At 44.2% G+C, this 25,610-nt stretch overlaps 1 long non-coding RNA gene across 1 annotated transcript in view; it reads right to left on the bottom strand.

The window, feature by feature from the left end:
* The window catches only part of LOC129533917 (uncharacterized), a 275,418-nt gene that overhangs the window by 157,678 nt on the left and 92,130 nt on the right, over positions 1–25,610 (bottom strand). The gene's annotated exons all lie outside the window — the stretch shown is intronic.

Here is a 25,610-nt window from a genome sequence, read left to right as displayed (position 1 = left end):
TGTCTCTCCCTGTGCTCCACACACCCTCACCCTGCGATTTCACCTCCCAGATGAAGTTTTAGCACCAGGGTCCTTGCCTCCGACTCTGCTTTCTGGAGGACCAAAGCTAAGATGTTTATTTTCTCTAGACCAGCATTTTTCAAGGCGTGATCTGCAGACCACCTGCATCAGAATCCTCTGGGGTATCTGCTAAAAAGGCAGATTTCCAGGTCTACTTTAGAGATTCAGATTCAGTAGGCCTGCGGTGGATCCTAGGAATCTGCATTAACAATCTCCAAAGTTGACTCCTAAACACTACAAAACATGAGAACCACTGGTCCAAGTTCCTCCAGTGTCCCCCAAGCTCTGCGAATAGGACTTTGTGGTCACCCAGGCTAGAACTGCAGCACATGCCCCTTTATCCCTCATTCTTGCTGGGTCCTACTGATATTTACCAATGTAATATCACCAGCTTCTGCACCTGCTCTCTGTTCTCCAATCCCACTGTCCCCATTTGGGCTTATCTCCTATTACCTGGACTATCATCAAAGCTTCCTAAATAGGCTCCCCAGTTACCTTCCAAAACAACACTAAAATCAGGGATAAGGCTGCGAATTTCCTAGAGCATCTAGAAAAGCACAGTACAAGAAGCGGGTATGCAACTTAATCAGAGAAATGTATGATGTCCCTGAGGTGATGTGCCTTCAGCTGGATACAGTCAGGCCTGTGCTAGATTTGTGTGCCCATTTGCTGTGTTTAGTTCTTATATCATTGCTACACTTGTTTTACTGATCATGACAACATTTATGGTCAACTCCATGTGAGGAGAGGTCAGCTCATCTATATCTGTGCAATCCTATATATCTAATGGGGCACACTGCACACAATGGGTGCTTTACACAGGCTACTGACAGTCAAGATAACAGGAATATAAAATTCATTTTCTTTTTTTCCCTCCCTTTCAACCTTCCCAGATCCATGTCACTCAATCTCGCTTCTGAACTTGATAAACACTTCTAACATAGCTTAAAAACTCTCCTAGGCTCTCTTCTGCAAGATTTTGGCCAAAATCCATTTAAGTGCACCTGTGTTCTGTTTATTTCCTTCTTCACTGTCTATTCTTTCTGACATGAGAAACTGAATGCTCTTCCTTATAAGGACACAAATTATATTGCTTAACTGTGATAATTATAACTAACATTTAATAAGCACTTACCATGATCTAAGCCCTTTCCAGGCATTTCTTCATTTAGTCTTTTTTTTTTTAAGACAGGGCCTCACCATCACCCAGGCTGCAGTGCAGTGGTGTGATCATAGCTCACCGCAGCCTTGACCTCCTGAACTCAGATGATTCTCCCACCTGAGCCTCCCAAGTAGCTGGGACCACAGGCACATGCCACTGTGCCAGGTGAATTTTTTTATTTTTTGTAGAGACAAGGTCTTTTACGTTGCCCAGGCTAGTCTTGAACTCCTGGGCTCAAGCCATCCTCCTGTCTCAGCCTCCCAAAGTGCTGGGATTATAGGTGTGAGTCAGTGCACCTGGCCTCATTTAGTCCTTTTGAAAGCCCTAACAGGTAGGTACTTGTATTGGCCCAAGATGAGATTTGGGTGGGGACACAGCCAAACCATATCAGTACTATTTTTATCCACCTTTACAGATAAGGAAACTGAGGCTTGGAGAAATTATAACTAGCCTTCAGAAAGTCCTGGAGGTTGTCTGATTACAAGGTCTAGGATTATAACCATTCTGGTACCTTCTTTCCTCACTGCCTGATGATGCACAGTGATTTTCCACAGTGTAGCTACCAAATATGAACTTCTCAAGCTGAACAATTGTCCACATTCATGGCTGACAGAAGTCACCCCACAATGAGAGCAGGTTACTAGCCTCACAGTCCTGGTCCTCTGCCTACTCTCAACCAACCTTCTGGTTTTTGCATATCTACCTGTGCCGTCCCACTTGCCATATGGTTCTGTCATTTCATTTGACAGAATGACATTTCATTTCTAGATAATATATGCAGTCTTCATGTTTGACGTGTCTTGCAAGTATTCATGCCATATCAAGCCAGGAGCTCATTTCCCTCCCAATACTTCTTCCACAAACATCCTCCAATTCCATCTACCCCGAAGCCCTGCTTCACACTCTCATCCTGGCATCTAAACCACTACAAAAACATGTCTCACAGCATCCTAGTGACTGAGAATCCCCACGACAGAATCCTGTGTGGCCACTTGACAGTTTTCTTCTTTGAAATCGCCTTAATTGGCCCTCAAATCTCCCAGTGAACAGTTCTCTCTTCTCAGTAACTCCGTGGGGACTCCATATCCTTTTCTATATGCTTCTTTGTCCTTCTGAGCCTTTAAAACTAACCAAGATTTGAGCTGAAGTGTGAGGTTAATTAACTGGCTTTGGCATGCCACTTGATTCATCAAGACATAGACCTATCCCCCTATTTTTAACAGGCCTGAGTCATCCCATGATGGTACTATTCCCTATTCCTAGATCCTTAGGTGATGGTAACTGCCCTCCACCCCAAGCTTGATTTAACATTTAAGCTTGGCTTTCCAGCTCTCTTGGTCTCCCCAAGCCTGCACACCTGGAACCATTCACAAAGTGGTAGCTGAAATTTCCACTAATTCAAATGGAATGCTAGGGATGGAGGCCACTGGGAGGCCCTCAGCTTATCTCAAGTCACAGGGCAAGGAGCAGTTCTAATCTAAGAAGCGCATGTGTCAACAAACCTAAAGAGTGCCCACTGGGGGCAGAGCCCTGAGCTAGGTGCACTGGAGCAGCCCAGCTATGTATATGGTTGCCCTGAGGCATGTACAGACATCATGGACAATGCTATGGACTGAGTCGTGTCTCCCCAAAATCCACATGTTGAAGTCCTGACCCCCAAAATGACTATTAGGTGATAGGGTCTTTAAGAGGTACCTGAAGTTAAATGAAACCATAAGGATGAGGTCCTAACTGAATAGGACTGGGATCTTTATAAAAAAAACAGAGAGAGATTGAACTCTCTCTTTCTCCACCATGTAAGGACACAGCAAGAAGGTGGCTGTCTGCAAGCCAGGAAGAGAGCCCTCACCAGAAAGTGACCATGCTGGACTTCCCAGGCTTCAGAACCATGAGAAATAAAATTCTATTCTTTTAGCCACCCAACCTATAATGTTTTGTTATGGCAGCCTGAGTTGACTAACACAGCAAACTCTTATGGCCACATCTAGTCAACATGGCTGATGGGAAAAAACAGGAATTCAGAGACATTACTCTCCTTATCTGCCTAGCCACTCTACTTGGAAAAGGTACAGAAATCAGGGAAGGAAGCAAGCAAACTGGAGAGAAACACATGTGAAAATGATTCCATCCACCAGTTAGCATTTATGGAATATTGTATACCATTATAAATTCTTTTCAAACAAAATATATTCATATTTGTTTATAAATGCATGGAAGAAAGATCTGGAAAGGTATACACTAAATGAATAAAGTTTGATGGAGTAGAAAGTGGTGATAGCAGCAGTGGCCTGTCTGGAGCAGCCACTGCCATGACACTGGCTGCAGTGGGGGAGATGCAGCCAGGGCTGCGCACTTCACAGAGCTGGTGGAAGCCAGAAACAGGCAGAAGCTCCAACCCTTCCGAGTTGGAGGGGTGGGAGCCCCACCCTCCCAGGTGCAGCTGCAGCCACCCAGCCACAGCTGTGGACCTGGGCATCTCTGCACTTTGGGGGGCCTGAGAAGGCTCCTTTCCCCTGCAGGCTCAGAAGTGCCTCCTCCCGCTGCCTGGCCTCTCCTCACTCTCAGCACCTGCACCAATTTCAGAGTGAAGCTGAGGCCATGCCCAGGCACTGTCACAACCCAGCACACTTGGGGTAGTGCTGACACACCAGCCTCCTGTTTCCTCAGCCCCCTCTGGACTTTGGGTGCTGATAAGCACAGGAGGGAGGCTGAGCAAGGTGTGAGGGCCTGCAGGCACCCCTCAGCATGAACAGCCTGGGCACCATGGACAGCAGCAGGAGGCAGACAGGTTCCCAGCCAAAAAAATGTGGGTCCCCAGTGAAACCCCACCTTCAGGCCAGGGATGGCCTGGGGGCCGGGCTGCCAGTTCTGCAGACTCGAGTGAGAACTTACAGTGCTTTTTCCAGGCCTGCTCATGGCTGCCCAAGGACCAATCAGCATGCACTTCCTCCCTTCTGAAGCCCATAAAAACCCCAAACTCAACCAGACTTTGACAGAAGTCAGGAGGACCTGTCTGCAGAGAGGAGCTACCCACTGTGGGTCTCCTCTCAGCAGAGAGCTGAATGAACTTGTCAGGATGCCCCCCAACCTGCAGAGAGGAGCTACCCTCTGCAGGTCTCCCCTCCACTGAGAGCTGTACACTTGTCAAGATGACCTGCCTGCGGATGGGAGCTTCCCATTTCAGGTCTCCTGAAAACTGTTCTGCTGCTCAGTGAAGCTCCTCTCTGCCATGCTCACTCTCCAGTTGTACATGTACCTCACTCTTCCTGGACATGGGACAAGAACTCGGGACCTGCCAAATGACAGGACTAAAAGAGTTGTAACAAATAGGGCTGGAACACCCCCCCGCTCACCACATTGTAGATGACGAGGAGAAAAGAGCTGCAGCCCTTAGGGGAGCTCAGACTTAGAGTTTCCCAAGCCAGGACTGTGACGCCCTCTTTGGGGTTCTGTGGTTCCTGGTGTTTACAAGCTTCTGGGTACCACCACGTTCCCCTCATCAAGACGCAGGTGCCCATAGCAGAAGCTGCATGCAGTACATCTGGTCCAGCCACAGCCTTGCACAGAGCCAACACCTATGTTGGTGCCTGTAGGTGCCTGCCTTGCCACAGCAACCCGTGTGCCTGGCTGTGCACAGTGGCCAGACCCCGCACTTGCTCACCCACACACCCCTCACTGCTCTGCACCTGGCTCACTCTTGGCAGGTGTGGATCCAGCCCATTAGTGTGAGCCGAGCGCAGCCTGCCAGGCCGAGTAGACAGAACGAACCCAGTGGGTGCAAGTAATACTCAGGCAGATGGCACCACTGGCCACAGAGGTTTCTGGCTGGCAAAGAGATCCCCCCAAGGATCCCTGTGACAGTAGAAAGGGGAGGGGAGGAAAAAAACAAGGAGGCTGATGAAGAGGGGCTTTTACTGATGTAAAATTATTTTAACACATTCACCTGTATAGGAGAAAACACACACTTTTGCAAATATCTGCCAAATCAGGAAGAAATGCAGCATGCAAGGCACTGTGGGCCTGCTTTCCTGTTTGACAGGTGTATTAGTCCATTCTTGCATTGCTGTAAAGAAGTATCTGAGACTGGGTAATTTATAAAGAAAAGAGGTTCAACTGACTCACAGTTCCATAGGCTGTATGAGAAGCATGGCTACAGAGGCCTCTGGAAACTTACAATCATGGCAGAAAGTGGAGGGGAAGCAGGTGCGTCTTACATGGTTGGAGAAGGAGGAAGAAGGTGAAGGGGGAGGTGCTACACACTTTTAAATAGCCAGATCTCATGAGAACTTACTATCATGAGAAAAGCAAGGGGAAATCTACCCCCATGATCAAACCACCTCCCATCAAACCCCTCCTCCAACACTGGTAATTACAATTCAACGAGATTTGGGCAGCGACATAAATCCAAACCATATCAGCAGGTGATCCTACTCCCCAGACTTTTTCTCTGGGACACGGGACTATAACCACTTTCAAGGTGCCGAGAGCTGTCTATCCTATTAATGACTATATCCCCAGTACCTAGCATGTACCTGGCACATAGTAAATGCTCAAACATTGGGTTGCTTGCATACGTGAATACATGAATGCATGAATAAATTAATGGGAGATGGAGCAGAATCAAATAATAAAGTTCTTTGGGAAGGTCTAACCTGGTCAGGAGAGTTAATTAAAGCCTCAGAACACAAATCTGTGTGACTTTGTGGAAGAAGGCATGAGTGTGGGGCAAGTGGGGAATCTGTATGACTTCAAGGTTTAAATAATTCAACGGACTTTAGGTGGTATATGGTCTAAGAAAAGGGTCAGACAGACTGGGGTTCTTGGAGTAGAGCCCAAGATTCCAGTATTGAAAGACAGACTAATGTCTTTAACAAGAGTATATGCCCCGCTGTGCTACCAGACAACCAAGAACTGCACGAATTCTCATGTGCTTCTCATACAGACCTGCCTACCTAAAACATGAAGGGGTCTTGATAGAAATGACTTGCTTCATGTCATATTGAGACTCAGCACAGCATGAAGGTTAAGAACACAGGCTCTGGCTCTAGACTACCTGGATTAAAATCCTGGCTTCATCACTTAGTAGAGATAGTTAACTTTCCAATGCTCCAGTGTCTCCACTTGTAAAATGAGGATGGTCAGAGTACCTGGTTTATAGAAGAAACTCGGAATGGTGCCTGGTCCTAGGAAAGAAGGGAGAAGTAAGGAAACCTCAGTTGATAAGAAGACAGCCAAGTGAAATCATGTGACTTTACTTGTGCAGAACTCATCATTCCAAGTTATAGAAACAAAATAACTTGCATTAAAACCTACATTGTTTTTTGAGACAGGGTCTTGCTATGTTGCCCAGGCTAGAGTGCAGTGGCATGATCACAGCTCACTGCAGCCTCAACCTCCCAGGCTTGATCATCCTCCCACCTCAGCCTTCCAAGTAGCTGGGACTACAGGCACATGCCACCACACTTGACTAATTTTTGTATTTTTTAGAGAGACAGGGTTTCACTATGTTGCTTAGGATTGTCCTGAACTCCTGGGCTCAAGCAATCCTCACACCTTGGCCTCCCAAAGTGCTGGGATTACAGTTGTGAGCTACCACATCCAGCCTAAAATCTACATTTGATACATCATTGCAATGATCTTTAGATGTGTCTATGTGGCTAAATACATGGGCATCAACCTTTTTGTGACACACACCTTCTCCTAGTTATTCAATCAAACCCTAACCTAGGTGCTGCTGTGAAGGGATTTTATAGATGTGATTAAAGGCCCTAATCAGTTGACTCTAATCTAGGGAGATGATATTCGATGGGCCCAACTCAATCAGGTGAGCCATTAAAAGGGATTGAGCTTTTCCTGGTAAAAGAGATTCCAACAGCAGGTGGATCCACAATTGCTTTTCCTTCACTGGATTTTCCCTATTTGGCTGCCTGTGGACAAGCTTCAGCAATGCCCATGTGATTCTTCCTTCCTGATAGTATGCCCTGTGGGTTTCAGGCTTACTTAGCCAAGCCCCACAATTATGTAAGCCAATTCCTTGTCATACGTTTATTAAAACATGTATCTCCTACTGGTGTTGCTTCTCTGCTTGACTTCTGACTGATACATTTCTCAGAAGTGTCAACTTGAGGGTGCAATGAACCACTTCCCCTTTTCCAAATCAAGCATATTAAGGATCAAAGGGCTGAATATGAGCACCAGTACACAGTCAATTCTTATAACTCGCAGTAGTTATGTTCCATAAAGTGACTGCAAACACTGCATTGGCAAATATTAAACCATTTCTCCCAAGGGAAATACAGAAGGAGGTTTCTTAAAGCCTCTAGCCAAACGGATCAACATTTTTTGTCAACTGATCAGTACATCGATGTGCTTTATGTATGTTTCTGTTTAAAGACAACTCACTCAATACATAATTTTGATTCATTAACACTGAACTCAGCCAGCAGCACTAAAACTCAAGCCTGAACAAAGCTTATCTAACACATGTATTTTCTTTGCAAGGCACATCACAGCCTTCTGGAGCTTGGGAACACTAGACAGCACAATGCCTGGGGGCCATTTAAACAGCAAAATCAAGGCCAGGAGTGGTGGTGTGCACCTGTAGTCCCAGCACTGTGGGAGACTGATGCAGGAGGATTGTTGAGGCCAGGAATTCAAGGTTACAGTGAGCTACGATCACACCACTGCATTTCACATCAGCCTGGACAAAAAAGCAAGATCCTGTCTCAAAAAATTTTGAAAATAAAAATAAAAAGTGAACAACAAAATCGCTAACAAAAAGCACAAAAACGTGAAAAACACAGCACACGCAGAATACTAAGAGGACACTTGACCACAGTATGAGGGCTGAAAAGTGAAGGCAGAGTGTCTTGTTATTCCAACTCAGCTGGGACCATGTGAACTGAGTGACTCAAATTTTGTTCTGGTCCCATGATGTCCACAAATGAACACAAAAGCACTACAAATATGGATTTTTGGAGTCACAAGTAAATGTTAGCAAGTAGGTGAATGTGCAAATATGGCCTCTGTGAATAAAGAGGATCAGCTGTACTTTTTTTTTTTTTTTTTTTTTGAGATGGAGCCTGGCTCTGTCACCCAGACTGGAGTGCAGTGGCGCAATCTTAGCTCACTGCAAGCTCTGCCTCTCACGTTCAAACGATTCTCCTGCCTCAGCCTCCCGAGTAGCTGGGATTACAGGCACCCGCCACCACCCCTGGCTAATTTTTTTGTATTTTTAGTAGACATGGTGTTTCACCATGTTGGCCAGGCTGGTCTTGAACTCATGACCTCAGGTGATCCACCCGCCTCGGCCTCCCAAAGTGTTGGGATTACAGGCGTGAGCAACCATTCCCAGTCGATCAGCTGTATTTTTCACTCTTTCCCCTTTAAAAAGATTTTTCTTCTCTTCCATCCCAAGCATTAATTTCTCCAGTTTGAATCCACCCTCATCCACCTCCTTTTCTTTTCTATTTTGTCCTCATCTTTGGCCCTCACAAGTGACGCTGGACCTTCTCTGTTTCCTGCTCTTCATCTCTGCAGGAGAATGGCAAAAAGATGACCAGATCCGAGGCTGTGCCACGTTCAAGGCAAGAGGGCCTGGGTGAAAGCAACAGCAGAGAAGACAGAGAGGGAAACCCAGAAGGGGTCGACCCTTTCTTGATAAATGCTGAGAGCTGGAGGTTTAGGAAGGAGGAGTTGAAGGTGACTATAATTTTTAATTTCATAAATCCAGCAAATGCTGAGGACCTGTGCTTGTGACGAAGAATACGAGAGATGGCAGTCTCTGAGGAAAGGCAATGAATTCTATTTGGGATGCATTAAGTTTGAAGTGCCCACAATATCCAGATGGTATATGTATCCATCAGTGCACTCGGTTGTAGAGAAACAAAAGCAACTCAGGCTAATTCAAGCACAAGAGGAAATTACCAGAGGATATCTGGCAATTCTTGTAATTTCCAGAACAGCCAGAGAACCAAGGTTGGCCCCTTTACAGCCAGGAGCAAACATCGAATTCATTCCGGACCTCAGCCAGTGAGGAGCCCCTTGTTGATACCGCTGGAAACTGACTCTAGCTCACAGCCCTGGCTTGGGCTCTGCTTCCAGAATGCTGCCACTGTCATCCTCACCAGGAGAGATCTGTGTGGGCCCCGCTTCTAATCGGGATCAGAGCACGGGCTTCTGACAGGTGGGGCCTGAGCCACATGCTTGCATTCTCGCTGCCAGCATGGGAAGGATTACTCTGGAGTGGGAAGCGCGTTCAGCCCCATAAGGTGCAAGATTCCCAACACAGAGAATAATGTTCAGATGCTGGGTCATCAGAAAGACTAACAAATGTTCACCACTTATATTCAGAAGGGTTAGAAACAGGAACAGTAATAACAGCTTGCACTTTTAAGCGTTTACTGTGTGTCAGGCACCATACAAACTGCTCAACATACATTTAGAGTTTAAATTATACAAAGTATGAAGTGGGTATAGGGAAGCGATCTTGGCAGAACAGGGCAATTTACTGCGCTGGTGAACTACCCCAGTTTTTCCAGGACTGAGGGGTTTCCCAGCAGGCAGGACTTTCAGTGCTAAGACAGAAGATCAGATCAAGAAGATCTTAGGGAGAAAGGACAGCTGGTCAGCCCGGTCTCATCAGAAAATCCTGGGTCCAAATTCTAGCTTGTCCACCTGAGCCATGTAACCTAACTTATTTGAATCTCAGTTTTCTCCATTATAAACTAGGAACAACAAAAGTACCTCCCTCACAGAGTTGCTGTGGAGGATTAGAGATATGTGTGATGTACAGAGCCCATCATCAGGTATGGCTTTTTTTGTTTGTTTTTTGTTTCTGAGACAGAGTTTCACTCTTGTTGCCCAAGCTGGAGTGCAATGGCACCATCTTGACTCACCGCAACCTCTGCCTCCCGGGTTCAAGTGCTTCTCCTGCCTCAGCCTCCTGAGTAGCTTGGATTACAGGCATCTGCCACCACACCCCACTAATTTTTTATATTTTTAGTAGGGACGGGGTTTCACCATGTTGGCCAGGCTGGTCTCGAACTCCTGACCTCAGGTGATCCCCCGCCTCGGCCCCCCAAATTGCTGGGATTACAGGCGTGAGCCACTGTGCCCAGCCCAGGTATGTATTAAGAGCACAAAAATGTTAGATTATTCTCAACTCCAGAAAACCTGAGTCTGCCCATGTCATAACAAATAGTACAACCGAGATTTCAATTTAGGACTGAACAACTGAAAAGTATACTTTAAATCCCTAAGGATCCCCATCCACATGGAGATTGAAGCTATAGGAGAATGGAGGAATGGTGAGAAACTGGGATTATTACTACCTGATATCCTAATATTTAAGGCAGATAAAAAGGATGAAACCAACAAAGAACAGATAAAATAAAGAGATTGCAGATGGAAGAGATATCATAAAAGTAGCCGGGCGCAGTGGCTCACACCAGTAACCCGAGCACTTTGGGAGGCCAAGGCGGGGAGATCACCTGAGGTCAGGATTTCGAGACCAGCCCGGCCAACGTGGTGAAACCCTGTCTCTACTAAAAAATACAAAAATTAGTGGTGCATGGTGGCGTGCACCTGTAGCAGCTACTTGGGAGGCTGAGGCAGGAGAATCGCTTGAACCCGGGAGGCGAAGGTTGCATTAAGCTAAGATTGTGCCATTGCACTCCAGCCTTGGGTGACAGAGCCAGACTCTGTCTCAAAAAAAATGTGGAGTAACTGCAAAAAGCTGGGGTGGCCAATCAGATCCACTGTGGCAGAGAAGCCAGTAGGTTAGGAACACATACTACTTTTGTAATCAGAAGAGGACAAAAAGTTAAAAAAAAAAAAAAAAAAAAAAAGGTGAGGAATGTTAGCTTTCAGCCATAATGGAATAACAGAGGGTGATTTATTCTCCTACCTTAAATAACTAGAAAAGCACACGCAATTTATGAAACAACAGTTTTCAGACATTGGACAAGTTTTTAGACAAAGCACAAGACAATGATCCCCTGAGAAAAGAAAACAAATTAGGTGAGCCCTGAGAGTGCCCCAGCTCACTGTCTGGATAGAGTTTCCAGGCCGTAGTGCAGGGAGGAATAAAGTAGGTGGAATAATCCCCAGAGCTAAGACATGGCCAAGAGTAGTTCATGTTCCAACCAATCAAAGGGGAAAGACCTTCTAATACATGGAGCATCAAGTAGAGTCCTCAGGAGAACACTTCTTCAATATTGAGCCCAAGTTACCTTAGATGAGAAATTGGTAACCCTTTTTCTTTTTTGAGGTGGAGTCTTGCTCTGTCCCCCAGGTTGGAGTGCAGTGGCAGGATCTTGGCTCACTGCAACCTCCACCTCCCAGGTTCATGCGATTCTCCTGCCTCAGCCTCCAGAGCAGCTGGGTTTACAGGTACGCACCACCATGCCTGGCTAATTTTTGTGTTTTCAGTAGAGACAGGGTTTTGCATGTTGGTAAGGCTGGTCTCAAACTCCTGACCCCAAGTGATCCACCTGCCTTGGCCTCCTAAAGTGCTGGGATTACAGGCATGGGCCACCAAGCTTGGCCAGGCAACCTTTTTCTTAAAGGACCAGATACAAATTTTTTTAGGCTTATGGTTCATAACAGCCACTGCTGCTGCAGCAACCCAATTCTGCTGCTGAAGTATAAAAGCAGCCCTAGACAATAGGCAAACAAATGGGTGCGGCTGTGTTCCAATAAAATCTTATTTACCATTACTGGCAGCCTGTCTGTGGGCCATAGTTTGTCAGCTCCAGACTTGGACTAAGTTCTGTTCTAGACTCACCCTCACAAAGCTGAAAAGCTAGACTCAAAGATCAGATTAATTCCAAGCAACACAGCTGTATCCCGCTGCATCCCAGAACAAAGTCCAACAATGTTTATGGAAATGCAAAGCACCCCAGCACTCCACAATGTAGACTTCACAATATTTAGCATCCAATCAAAAGTTGACAGGCATACAAAAAGTAGGAAAACATACCCCCTATTGAGGAATAGACCTTGAGATACCACAGATGACACAATTAGTATATGAAAACATTAAAACAGCATTCTAATTATGTACGTTCAAGAAAATCAAAGGAAAGCATGAGCGTGTTAAGGAGAGACATGGAAGGCAAAAAAAGGTTATGAATCAAACTTCCAGAGATGAAAAATAGAATGTCTGAGATGTAAAATAAACTGGATGAGATTAAGACATTAGATACCGCAGAAAAAAAAAAGGTTAATGAATTGAAATCATCCGTCAGTAAAAACACTGACAGAAAAAAAAACTAAAAAAAATGAACAGCACATCTGTGAGCTGTGGGACAACGTCAAGCAGGCTAATATAATTGGAGCATGAGAAACAGGACAGGAATAAGGGGCATGAAATATATCTGAAGAAGTAATAGCCAAAATTCTTCCAAATTTAAGGAAAACTAGAAACCCACAGGTGCAATAAGCTTAACAAATCTCAAACAGAAGAAACATAAAGAAGACTACACCAAGGCATATGATAATCACATTGCTTATACTTATAACTAGTGATAAAGAGAAAATTTTTAAAGTAGAAAAAAAAACAAAGAGAAATAAAGATTGACAGTAGACTCCTTGTCATAACCAATACAACTCAGAAGACAGTGGTATCTTTAAAGTACTGAAAGGAAAAAAAAAAAAAAAAAGGTTAACCTAGACCCAGCAAAAGTATTTTTTAAAACCAGAAGTGAAATAAAGACATTTTAAACATAGGAAGAATTCATCACCAACAGACCACCATTAGAAATGTTAAAGGAAGTCTTTCAGGCAGAAGGCTAATGATACCAAATGGAAATCTGGATCTATACAAAGGAATGAAGAGTGCTAGAAATGAAAAATAGGTTGGCAAATATAAAATATCTTTTCTTCTCCCTTTTAAAAATCTTGGGTGGTGGCCTGTAATCCCAGCACTTTAGGAGGCCAAGGTGGGAGGATCATGAGGTCAAGAGATCAAGACCATCCTGACCAACATGGTGAAACCCCATCTCTACTAAAAATACAAAAATTAGCCAGGTGTGGTGGCATGTGCCTGTAGTCCCAGCTATTCAGAAGGCTGAGAAAGGAGAATAGTTTGAACCTGGGAGGTATAGGTTGCAGTGAGCCGAGATTGCGCCACTGCACTCCAGCCTGGTGACATAGCAAGACTCCGTCTCAAAAAACAAAACAAAACAAAACAAAAACAAACCTTGAGATTTGACTGTTCAAAGGGAAAATAGCAACAATGTTTTGAGGGGTTTATAGCACATGTAGAAATAAAAATAAAATGAATGACAAGAAGAGCACAAAGGCTAGGAAGGAGAAGAGGTGGAAATATACTGTTGCAAGGTTCTTATGACAAACGTTAAATGATATATTACTTGAAGACAGACTACACTAAGTTCAGGATGTACACTGTAAACCTCAAAAGAACCTCTAAAACAAAAAACGAGGTATAGCTAATTAAACCAATAAAGGAGATAAAATATAATCATATTGAATACAAATGGGCATGAGGGATCTTTTTGGGGTGACAGAAATATTCTAAAACTGGATGGTTGTGATTGTTGCACAATTTTGTAAATTTACTAAAAATCATGAAGTGTGTAATTTAATGATTTATATATAAATCATTATAAATATATAATGAACAGCACATCTGTATTTATATACACATTATAAATATATAATGATTTATGTATTTGGTTGGTGCAAAAGTAATAGTGGTTTTTGCCATTACTTTTTAAATCTTCACTGAGACCCCAGAACCAACTCCTCCTGCAAACTCTGGGAACTTCATCCACAATATTTCCTTCTCTCTCCCTCCTGTTTCGTCAGTCTGTGTTTTCTCACTCCTTCCTCTAAACCTATACTAAAATGACCCATCCTAAAAACAATCACCTTCCCTCAACTTTCCACTCTCCCTGTAGCTACCCATACCCTTCTTCTCCACCAAATGTCTTTTTTTTTTTTTAATTTTTAAGTGAAAGGCAGTTTATCAGGAAAGTAAAGGAATAAAAAATGGCTACTTCATATGCAGAGCAGCAACTTGGGCTGCTGGACTAAGGATAGTTATATTTATTGATTATATGCTAAACAAGGGGTGAAAAAATTTTTTTTCAGAAAAAAAATGTGTGTGTATGTATATATATATTTTAGAGACAGGGTCTCGCTCTGTTTCCCAGGCTGCAGTGCAGTGGTGCAATCTTGGTTCACTGCAGCCTCAACCTCCTGGGCTGAGGCGATCCTCCCACCTCAGCCTCCCAAGTAGCTAGGACCACAGGCACACATCACCATGCCTAATTAAAAAAAATTTTTTTTTCGTAGAGACAGGGGTCTCACTATGTTGCCCAGGCTGGCCTTGAACTCCTGGCCTCAAGCAATCCTCCCACTTCAGCTTCCCAAAGTGCTGGGATTACAAGTTTGAGCCACAGCACCTGGCCAAATTGTATATTTAAGATGGAAGAATTTTATGGTATGTAAATTATTCCTCAATAAAGTTGCTAAGAAATAATATTAAAGCACTTCATCTAAAAGAATGCAGAAAAAGAAAAAAGGAACAACAAAACACAGATGGAACAAATAGAAAACAAGTAGCAAGATGGCAGATTTAGATATTTATATTAAAAAGTAGGGGGCTGGGTGCAGTGGCTCATGCCTGTAATCCCAGCACTTTGGGAGGCCGAGGCGGGTGGATCACTTGAGGTCAGGAGTTCGAGACCAGCCTGGCCATCCTGGGGAAACCCCGTCTCTACTAAAAACGCAAAAATTAGCCTGTTGTGGTGGTGTGTGCCTGTAATCCTAGCTACTCGGGAGGCTGAGGCAAGAGAATCACTTGAACCTGGGAGGTAGAGGTTGCAGTGAGCCAAGATCATACCACTGTACTCCAGCCCAGGTGTTAGAGTGAGACTCTGTCTCAAAAAAAAAAAAAAAAAGGAGAGAGGTCTAAACAATTTTGATTTTTAAAAAAAATTAAAGGATTATTTCAAAAATTCTTATAAGGCTGCAGTAATCAGCTTTGTATATAGCACTACATATCCCCCTCAATGGCTAAAATGTAAAAGACTGGCAATATTAAGTGTTGGTGAGGATATGGGAGGAAATGGAACTTTCATAGATTGCGGATGAGGATGCAATTTTTCAGGCACTTTACAAAACAGTTTGGCAGTTTCTGATAAAGTTAAACATATACTTACCATATGACTTAGAAATCCCACTCCTAGGTATTTACCTAAGAGAAATAAAAACGGATATCTACACAAATATTTATATGTCAATGCTCATAGCAGCTTTAGTCATAAATTCCTGTCCTTCAACAGGTAAATGAGTAAACATATTATAGCATCTTCATACAACAGATAATTACTGAGCCATAAAAATGAAAAAACTACCCACACATGCAGCAGCGTGAATGAATCTCAAAAGCATCATGGTAAGTCAAAGACGCCAGATACAAAAAAACTACTTACTGTGTGATTTAATTTATATGAAATTCTAGAAAATGCAAATTATAGTGATTAAAAAGCAGGTTGCTGGTTGCTAGGGGTCGGGGAAGAGGTAAGGAATTCACTGAAAATAAAAGAGGGATCTTTTGGAGGTGTTGGAATGTTCTATATTATGATTGGGGTAGTGGTTATAAGACTTTATACATTTGTCTAAACTCGTTGAACTGTATACTTAAAATTGATTTTACCACATTAAATTATGTCTCAATAAAGCTGACAAAAAAATAAATATATTGAAATTGGTAAGTAGACCAAAGAGGCAGGCAGAAGACAATCCACTAGGGAAAATATTCAAACTTCTATATTTAAATCATCTCTTAAAAGTATTTATTTTGGTTTATATTTCATAGTAGACACAATATCTATACATTAGCATATGCATATAATTTATAAATAAATATTCATATGTTGAGGCACATACTCAATTTGTTTTCACTGATAGGGATGAAACTCTCAAAACATCTGGAGAGTTCACAGTTGCTTGCTATAAGCCCGGCAGGCAATTTCAGTGCCATGGTAGAAGCAGAAACCAGACTGTAACTGGAGTTGAGCAGTGGAGATAGCAGGCAAACGTCTTTCAAGATATTTGGTGGCGGGCACCAAAACCAAGGAGGCAAAAACAGTGACCTCTGGTCGTCCTCACTGCTCATTATATGCTAATTATAATGCATTAGCATGCTAAGAGACACTCCCACTAGAGCCATGACAGTTTACAAATGCCATGGCAATGTCAGGAAGTTACCCTATATGGTTTTAAAAGGGGAAGAACCCTCAGTTCCAGGAACTGCCCAACCACTTTCCCAGAAAACTCATGAATAATCCACCCTTTTTTAGCATAAAAATCAAGAAATAATTATGAGCACCATTAGTCCAGCAGCCCAAGTTGCTGCTCTGCATATGGAGTAGCCATTCTTTATTTCTTTGCTTTCCTAATAAACATGCTTTCGCTTAAAACAACAACAAAAAAAGACATTTGGTAGAGAGGAAGGGTATGGATAGTTACAAGGAGAGTGGAAAGTTGTGGGAAGGTGATTATTTTTAGGATGGGTCATTTTAGTATAGGTTTAGAGGAAGGAGTGAGAAAACACAGACTGATGAAACAGGAGGGAGAGAGAAGGAAATACTGTGGATGAAGTTCCCAGAGTTTGCAGGAGGAGTTGGTTCTGGGGTCTCAGTGAAGAACTGAGAGAGAGAAAGCTGTGATGTTGCTGGTCTCATTTTTTACTGATTACTAAGCAAGGGCATCAGTGAATGGAATGTGATAAGGCAGGGTAAAGTAGAAGTCATCTTTAGAAAAATGAGCCTGAGAAATAATATCCGGAACGACTAGAACCCTCACTCCCAACACACACACTAGTAAACAAGTAGTTGTGAAACAGCAGCTGAGTCTCTACTATTGATATGGTTTGGATTTGTGTCTCCACCCAAATCTCAGGTCAAATTGTAATCCCCAGTGTTGGAGGAGGGGCCTGGTAGGAGGTGACTGGATCACGGGGGCAGATTTTTCCCTTGTTCTTGTGATACTGAGTTCTCATGAGATTTGGTTGTTTAAAAATGTGTAGCACCTCTCCCTTCTCTTCCTCCTGCACCAGCCATGTAGGACAGACATGCCTGCTTCCCCTTTGCCTTCCACCATGACTGTAAGTTTCCTGAGGCCTCCCTAGCCATGCTTCCTATAGAGCCTGTGGAACCGTAAGGCAATTAAACTTCTTTTCTTTATAAATTAAGTCTCGGGTAGTTCTTTATAGCAATCCAAGAACAGATTAATACAACCATCCAGTTATTTTTATGGTGCTGGTGCCATTGTACACTCTCATTTCCGAACTAACCCTTAGATGCTTGACAGGAGTTAGCTGCTTAAACTTGGCACTAAAGGAAATGTCTCCTTATGCCTACTCCAGCAACAAATGGCCCCAGTAAGTGGAAGGTGGTAGGGATTTAAGTGGAAACTGGTGAGCTGATATCTTTAACCCGGGGTCCCTTTGTAATTTACCCATCGCCCACAGGATCTTGGACCAAGTTTTCCCATTATGCCTCAGAAGCTAATTTTGGTCCTATTGGTCAGTGCTGCTCTGGGTGTGGTGGCTGTGTGGGTGGGGACCACCAGGAAGTAAAGGAAGTGGGACTGGTGAATCAGGTGGGGCCCTCCTTCAGCACAGCCTGACTCACCCAGGAGCATGGGAATAGGGGCTTCAGGGCTGGCGGCGCCACCTCTGAGCAGCACCAGGGCCTTGAGGGGCATCATTAGTGGTTGCAGATGCTTACCCAGCACTTCTTGCAGGATGGCCTGGGGCCTGCCCACATGCCATTTGGGTAATTATGTCCTATTTACCCTCCTGCAGATTCAATGAACTGACCATGGACTTCCTGACGACCTCTCTGAATGCTGCCCCTACTGACATAGCAGGTTGAGCCTTAAAGATGGTGCTTCTTCCACATGTTCTCACTTATAAGTGGGTGCTGAACAATGAGAACACACGGACACAGGGAGGGAAAAAACACACCCTGGGGCCTGTGGTGGGAGTGGGGGCAGAGGGGGCAGTATCAGGATAAATAGGTAATGCATGGGGGGCTAAATACCTAAGTGATGGGTTGATAGGTGCAGCAAACTACCATGGCACACGTTTACCTATATAACAAATCTGCGTGTCCTCCACAAGTATCCTGGAACTTAAAATTTAAAAAAATAAAAATAAATAAAAAGATGGTGATTCTTGCCAAACCCCTCCAACCCTCTTCCCTCCCTACTCTATGCTGGAGGATTCAACAGGACTTAGTGGAAGGGCATCTGGCCACCCTCTCTGTTCAGTTCATCAGCTACAATGTGTCTTTTCCCCAAGAAATCCAGACAGCCTCTTTTGCTAGTGTAAATGCATGATATAGGGGACTTCTTGTTTCTCTACCTCTAGTAATGCTACCCTCCTTCACTTTTTAGTTGAGGTGGCTCAGGTGGTGCCAACACTACCCTCAGCTTCAGGGTGGGCCTATGAACCAGCCTGGCTCAGTGGAACACTGACATCTGTTAGCCGTAATGACTGGTTCAGCAACAGATATGGGACCCAAAGAGAGTCAACAAGACCCAGTTCTGAGAATTCTGAGGATCTCTTAGGAAGAATTGCTCTTCTCTGCTCATGTTACTGAGAGCACAGAATATACGTCAGAAGTTACTGGCAGCTTTTTTTCTCTTGATGAGTTTGAATACACCTCATGTGCTAAGAACTGCCTCAAGTGTCTTTATATATATCAACATTATCTCATTTAATTCCCACATCAACTCCAAAAGTTGTAAGTTCTATTACATGAGGTGGCATAGTTTGGAGGTCAATAGTACTGGCTCTGGAATCAGATTGCCTGGGTTTAAACTCTCGCTGCATAGGTACTAGCTGTGTAATAGGCAATATTTAAACATTTTGTGCCTCAGTTTACTTCATCTATGAAATGGGGCTAATAATAGTACCTACTCCATGGGTTGTTGTGAAGGTTAGTAAGGTCTTATATGTAAAGCACTTGGAAGACCATCAGGCACCCAGCAAATGCTCAATAAAATTTAGCTATGACTATCATCATTTCTAAGGTACATACCAGGACACTGAGACACAGAAATGTTGACTTAAGTTTGTACAGCTAGCAAGTGACAGACTGGGAATTTAAACTGAGGCTGTTTTGGACTCCAGAGGCTGTGTTCTTTTTTTTTCTTTTTTTTCTTTTTTTTTGAGACAGAGACTCGCTCTGTCGCCCAGGCTGGAGTGCAGTGGCATGATCTCGGCTCACTGCAAGCTCCATCTCCCGGGTTCACGCTATTCTCCTGCCTCAGCCTCCCGAGTAGCTGGGACTACAGGTGCCTGCCACCACGCCCGGCTAATTTTTTTGTATTTTTAGTAGAGACAGGGTTTCACCATGTTAGCCAGCATGGTCTCAATCTCCTGACCTTGTGATCTGCCCACCTCAGCCTCCCAAAATGCTGGGATTACAGGCGTGAGCCACCGCGCCCAGCCGGCTGTGTTCTTAACCATCAAATACTTCCTTTGCCTTGGCACCCCCAGAGGAGAGTCTACCTGAAAACAGAGAGCTAAAGCACAGAGAAGCAGAGTGGAGAAATGCAGAGAGTAAGACAGAGCCCTCAGGAATCACTGGAGCCCCTTAAACCAGCCAAGGCAGAAGTCAAGTCTACCCCTGGAGTTTTCTTTTTCAAAAAATTTTTGTGGGTACATAGTAAGTGTATATACTTATGGAGTACATGTGATGTTTTGATACAGGCATGCAATGTGCAATAATCACATCATGGAAAATGGGGTATCCACCTCCTCAAGCATTTTCCTTTGTTACAAACAATCCAATTATACAATTTTAGTTATTTTCAAATGTATTATGCCATTAAATTATTATTGACTATGGTCACCCTAGCATGCTATCAAATACTAGGCTGGCATTTTCAATAATAGTATTCCAGCAAAATTCCTTCAGCCTCAACCCAGTTTGAGTTGATGTATATGTCCCTTGCCTTGAAATCCCTTGCAGATTTAACTAATGCAGTCATTCAGATCTCATCTCATATCCTTGTATTCTGGGCCTGACTGGCCCAAGGAGAATCCCCAAGAAAGAGTCTACTCTAGGGTTACAAAAACGAAGTTGTTCATTTGTTTGGTCATTCATTCATTTCATTCAAGCACCCTCTATGTGCCAGGCACTGTGTTAGCTGCCAAAACCTTCTGGGTGGATTGGGCATAAGGCATTCCTGCATGAAAATATCAATGATATTCCCACCAGCATATCAATCAGGACCAACTCCAGCCACAAGCCAAATATTGGTTCTCCTATGTGTCAGAAAAGAAGTCTCTGGGATCAGGCTGGGTGTGGTGGCTCATGCCTGTGATCCCAGCACTGTGGGAGGCTGAGGCGGGTTGATCACCTGAGGTCAGGAGTTCAAGACCAGCCTGGCCAACATGGTGAAACCCTGTCTCTACCAAAAATACAAAAATTAGCTGGGCGTGGTGGCGCACACCTGCAATCCCAGCTACTCAGGAGGCTGAGGCAGGAGAGAATCACTTGAACCCGGGAGGCAGAGATTGCAGTGAGCCAAGATCACAGCACTGCACTCCAGCCCGGGTGACAGAGTGAGACTCCATCTCAGAAAAAAAAAAAAAAAAAGTCTCTGAATTGTATGATCTATGCCAGATCTTTTCTAAGCTCTGCATATCCATCGCTACAGCCGGACCCTAGCTCGTCTTTAAATGGAAGAGGTAATGGGGAATATCTGCACAGACTAAATTATTCATTTGCATCGAACCACATAAACAGCATTCAATCTCCATCTCTGGACAGTCTTCCCTGATCAAAGTATTCGAGTGAGGTCCAAACAGGAACTGCAGATACAAAATGGGGGACTCAGAATGCCAGGGTAGAGCCTTCCACAGCAAGGTGTGTTGTTTCCTTCTTTGCATCAGATCTATTCACTGAGAACCCTTCAGGGCTGGGAATACTTTTGACTTTTACATCACAAGCGTCATAGAAAATATACAATGAAAAACCCAATGATTCCTTGGAGAGTTCATTGCTCTCCCCCATCTTCTTTGATTCCCCTGCCTCCTCTCCACATCCTTTGAACTTCTAAAAAGACACTTTGAAGGCATGTCATAAAGCAGTTTTTCATTCATGCGCCTCTCTTTGATGATCTTGCTATTTGTCTGAACTGCAGCGTCCACAGGATGTCGGGCCGGGAGAGCTGAAAGCCAATACTGATGAGGAAGGGCCAAGTGAGGAGGAGACTGAGCTGCATATGTCAAGAAGAAGAAAGGGGAAAGAAGCAAGGAGTGAGACCAGAGGGAGCCACGCAGAAACCTCTGGCCTCTCTGCACGTCTGTCTTATCCTACAGAGTGGCGACTCTAAAAGGCCAAGGGTGCCAGCGCCCAGCGACAGTTCACAGCCTGAGACACGCTTTGCTTACACGCCTCCCTCCTCCTCTGGCTCCTACCTGATAAAAAGCATTACCGGTTTTGATGTTTCCAACCTCCCCCATTTTCCCTGGTGAAAGATCCATTCATTTCAGTGCTAACAAGACATCATAAGCAGGGAGAAGGAACAAAAGGCAGAGTGTGTGCTAAGGAGGGAGGCAGTCTGCAGAGGCACCACTCTTTTCACCTTGCTCACGGAATAAAGGGTTGAAGACTAAGACTTTTTATAGATGACTCTTGAGAACTTGAAGTTACTCAGTTGCTCTAAAAACAGCAGCCCTGGCTCCCTGGGCCTGGGGCTAGGTAGCTGCAGTGAGGGCAGATCACAGCCTTCCCTGAACCTGAGTTATGGCAGATCCAAAGGGAAAACAAATCCCTTCCGTCTGTGAAGCAGCGAGTCTGATTAGTGCCAAGGAGGTGGTTGTGAGGGTCAGAGATGGAGAGAAAAGGCTTCATCCAGTTGTAAATACTAAATGCATTAGAATCTATCACTCTGGGGGATGTTGGTGTTTGTGGGGAAAGTGGAGAACTCATTTGCTCACAAATGTTTAGTGAGCATCTACTAAGCCCGAGGAGGATAAGAGTGAGCAAAATAGACAGGATCTCGCCTCATGGAACTAAAAGTTTAAGGAGAGGTCACATGTGAAACAGTTCTATTCACGTAAGTATAATTATAAATTGAGACACATGCCTTGAAGGAAAAGTACAGTGTGTTATGAGACCATTTAACACAGACACACTATTTGGACATAGGGGACAGCCTATATGGAGATCAGGAAAGCCCATCTAAAGAGGTGACATTTAGGCTGAGACCTGAAGGGGAGAGGGTACTAAGCAGGCAGGGGAGGGAACAGCATGTTGCACAGAGGGAACAGCATTATATGCACAAAGAACAGCATGAGATGGTCCAGCTCAGAGGAAGACAAACTGGTAGTGCTAGCGGCAGACCTGTCAGGATTAAAGATTCAACAAATGTGTGCTGAGCCTGTGACATGCTAGGTGCTGCTCTGAGCACTGGAAATGCAGCTGTGAACACAATTTGCAAGGTCTCCATCCTCCTGGAGTTTACATTCCAGATGTTCACCTAGTGAGAAACTAGACTTTGGTAGAACTGTCATTGATTCAAACTACATGACTGCAATGAGGAAATGGACAGTGCTGCTTCAGAGGCTCAAGGATGTCTTCATCTGATGGCCTTACAGCATGGGCCTTGAAACTTACAGTGAGGAAAGACCTCTTCCCTTATCTGTCTGGCTATATGCCAGACGGAAATCATCCGTGGTAATGCAGTAGGTGACAGGGCAACCAAGTCCAACAAGGAGGATATCCACACTCTGTGCCAGGAATTCTAGCTCACCATGGCAACTGGTCTGGAAGGGATCAACTCTTCCATCAAGCAGTTAAGGCTTCAAAGATGGGCTGGGCACAGTGGGTCATGCCTGTAATTCCAGCACTTTGGGAGGCTGAGATGGGCGAATCACCTGAGGTCAAGAGTTCAAGACTGGCCTGGCTAACATGGTGAAACCCCATCTCTACTAAAAATACAAAAATTAGCCTGGCATGGTGGCACGCACCTATAGTCCCAGCTACTCAGGAGGCTGAGGCAGGAGAATTATTTGAACCCGGGAGGTGGAGGTTGCAGTGAGCCGAGACTGTGCCACTGCACTCCAGCCTGGGCGACAGAGCGAGACTCCATCTCAGGGGAAAAAAAAAAAACACCTTCAAAGATGGTTCTGGCACACAGCATACTAGTTTAGGGCATGGGATTTTTGAGTCAAACAATCCTGGCTTCTTGTCCCAGCTCTGACACTTGCCAACTAGGCTCAGAACTTAACCTCTCTGATCCCCAGTTTCTTAGTCTATAAAATAGGGTTAATGGGACCTTCACAACAAGGTCATTGTTAGGATGAAAAGAGTGGGGGCATATAAAGGTCTCAGTGTCCTATGTAGCACACAAGCAAACGCTCAGTCAGCATCAGCTACTATGAATATTACTATTATGATAAAGCCCACACCCGCCTAAAGACGCCTGGTTTAATGCAATTGTCATAGATCACAGAATTATAACTCAGACAATTAAGTGCAGTTCGTAACCCTCTCCCCTTTATTCATACATTGCCAGGGAAACCAAGGCACAGTTCAGCATCTAGCCCAGCATAACCCCAGGACTTCAAAGTCAGGAATGTCCATTTCTGAGAACAGTGAAGCAACCACAGGAAGCATGCTGCAGAAGGGAACAACTGGCCGAATTAGTCCCATGGGAATTACTCGGAAATATCTTCTATTCAAAAAGACTCTGCAAATTTTCCATTGCAAATATTTAATATCAAATTGGATTCTCTCTTCCGCCTTTGTCAGTGGAGTGCTCAAAATAATTTTAATATTAGCTGAAGCCAAGCAAAATCAGGAAAATAAATCTGCAGCATTTCCTTCCCCTCCTCCTCCTCTGCCTGCCCACAACACATCCCAAAGCCAAAATTCAATGATCGAAAGTCTTCAGCAGCTCGGCAGCACAGCAGTAGCTTTTAAAAAAGATGACATGGTTCCAACATTGGCCCTGATCTTTATAAATTTTATTATTTTAGGCTAATAACTTATGCTCCTCAAGCCTCACCTTGCTCTTCCATCAGATAAGAGTACTTACCTCATTGAGTTACTGTGGGAATTCAATGAAATAATCTGTGTAAAGCACCAAGCACACAGGAAAAGTTCTACAGATGAGAGTTAGCTGCTATTATTTGTACTACCTGCTCTATTCCAACCCTATGATCAGAGAGGATCTGGGTGCAGCTGGGCCAGAAGGCTTCGCGTGGGCACCAGCTGACCAAGGAGAATAGCCTCCTCAGCTGGAATGGGGTGAGAAGGCTTGGCATCTTCCCTAGAGATTAACAAGCTACACTCAGAAAGAAACATCTGTGTGAAATTAAAAGAATCCACCAGCAACTGAGTTAAACTACAGTGACACCAATAGAGCTGACTTCGTCTGTTTCTTTTTCTTCTTCTTCTTTTTTTTTTTTTTTTTTCTGAGACAGGGTGTGGCTCTGTGACCCAGACTTGAGTGCAGTGGCACAATCTCAACTCACTGCAACCTCTACCTCCTGGGTTCAAGTGATCCTCCCATCTCTCATCAGTCTCCTAAATAGCTGGGACTACAGACACACACCACCACGCCTGGCTAATTTTTTTTTTTTTTTTTTTTTGTAGAGATGAGGTCTCGCTAGGTTGTGCAGGTTCATCTCGACCTCCTGAGCTCAAGCAATCCACCTGCCTCGGCCTCCCAAAGTGCAGGGATGACAGGTATGTGCCACCAAGCCCGGCCCCTGTGTCTCTTAATAGTTTCAATTCCCAAGTCAGAGTCAACAGCAGATTAAAATCTTAGACTTTTAAAGCATATTCAAGGACCCCTACAAGGTTTTCTTTCCTTCCTTCCCTTCCAGTTTTCCTCCCAGTGAGCAGTGCAAAGTCTATGACCTCATGGAACTTACAGTCTAGGAGACAGGACAGACCATAAAGTCATCAATTAGGAAAAATCCTATGAAAGAAATAAAGTGGGTGTTGAGATGGAGAGTGACTGGGGATATACCCTCAGTTGAGGTGGTCAGGGAAGGCTTCCCTGAGGAAGCGATATATAACCGGAGGCTGCACCAGTCACACAAAACAGATTATCTTGCTAATTCTTTATTTCCTAGGCAAATAAATAAATAGATAAATAAACCACAAAAAAAAAAAAAAACAGACCCAATAATGAAGTACTTGAGCCAAGCCAAAGAAGGATTAGACTGGAGAGGGGGTCTATTTAATCAGTCTCTTCTCTTCCCTCACCACTAAGCAATGTAAAGGTTAGCACAGGATGGACCCAGGAGGATCTAACACACCTCCCCACAGATGGCCCTAAAGCATAAGCAGAAACACAGGTCTCTCTAATTTGTGCCAGAGCC

Source organism: Gorilla gorilla, chromosome 4 (genome assembly GCF_029281585.2).
Source record: "Gorilla gorilla gorilla isolate KB3781 chromosome 4, NHGRI_mGorGor1-v2.1_pri, whole genome shotgun sequence".
Classification (NCBI taxonomy): Eukaryota; Metazoa; Chordata; class Mammalia; order Primates; family Hominidae; genus Gorilla; species Gorilla gorilla.
Note: the sequence above shows the minus strand (reverse complement) of the source record. Positions and strands in the feature narration are given on the sequence as shown.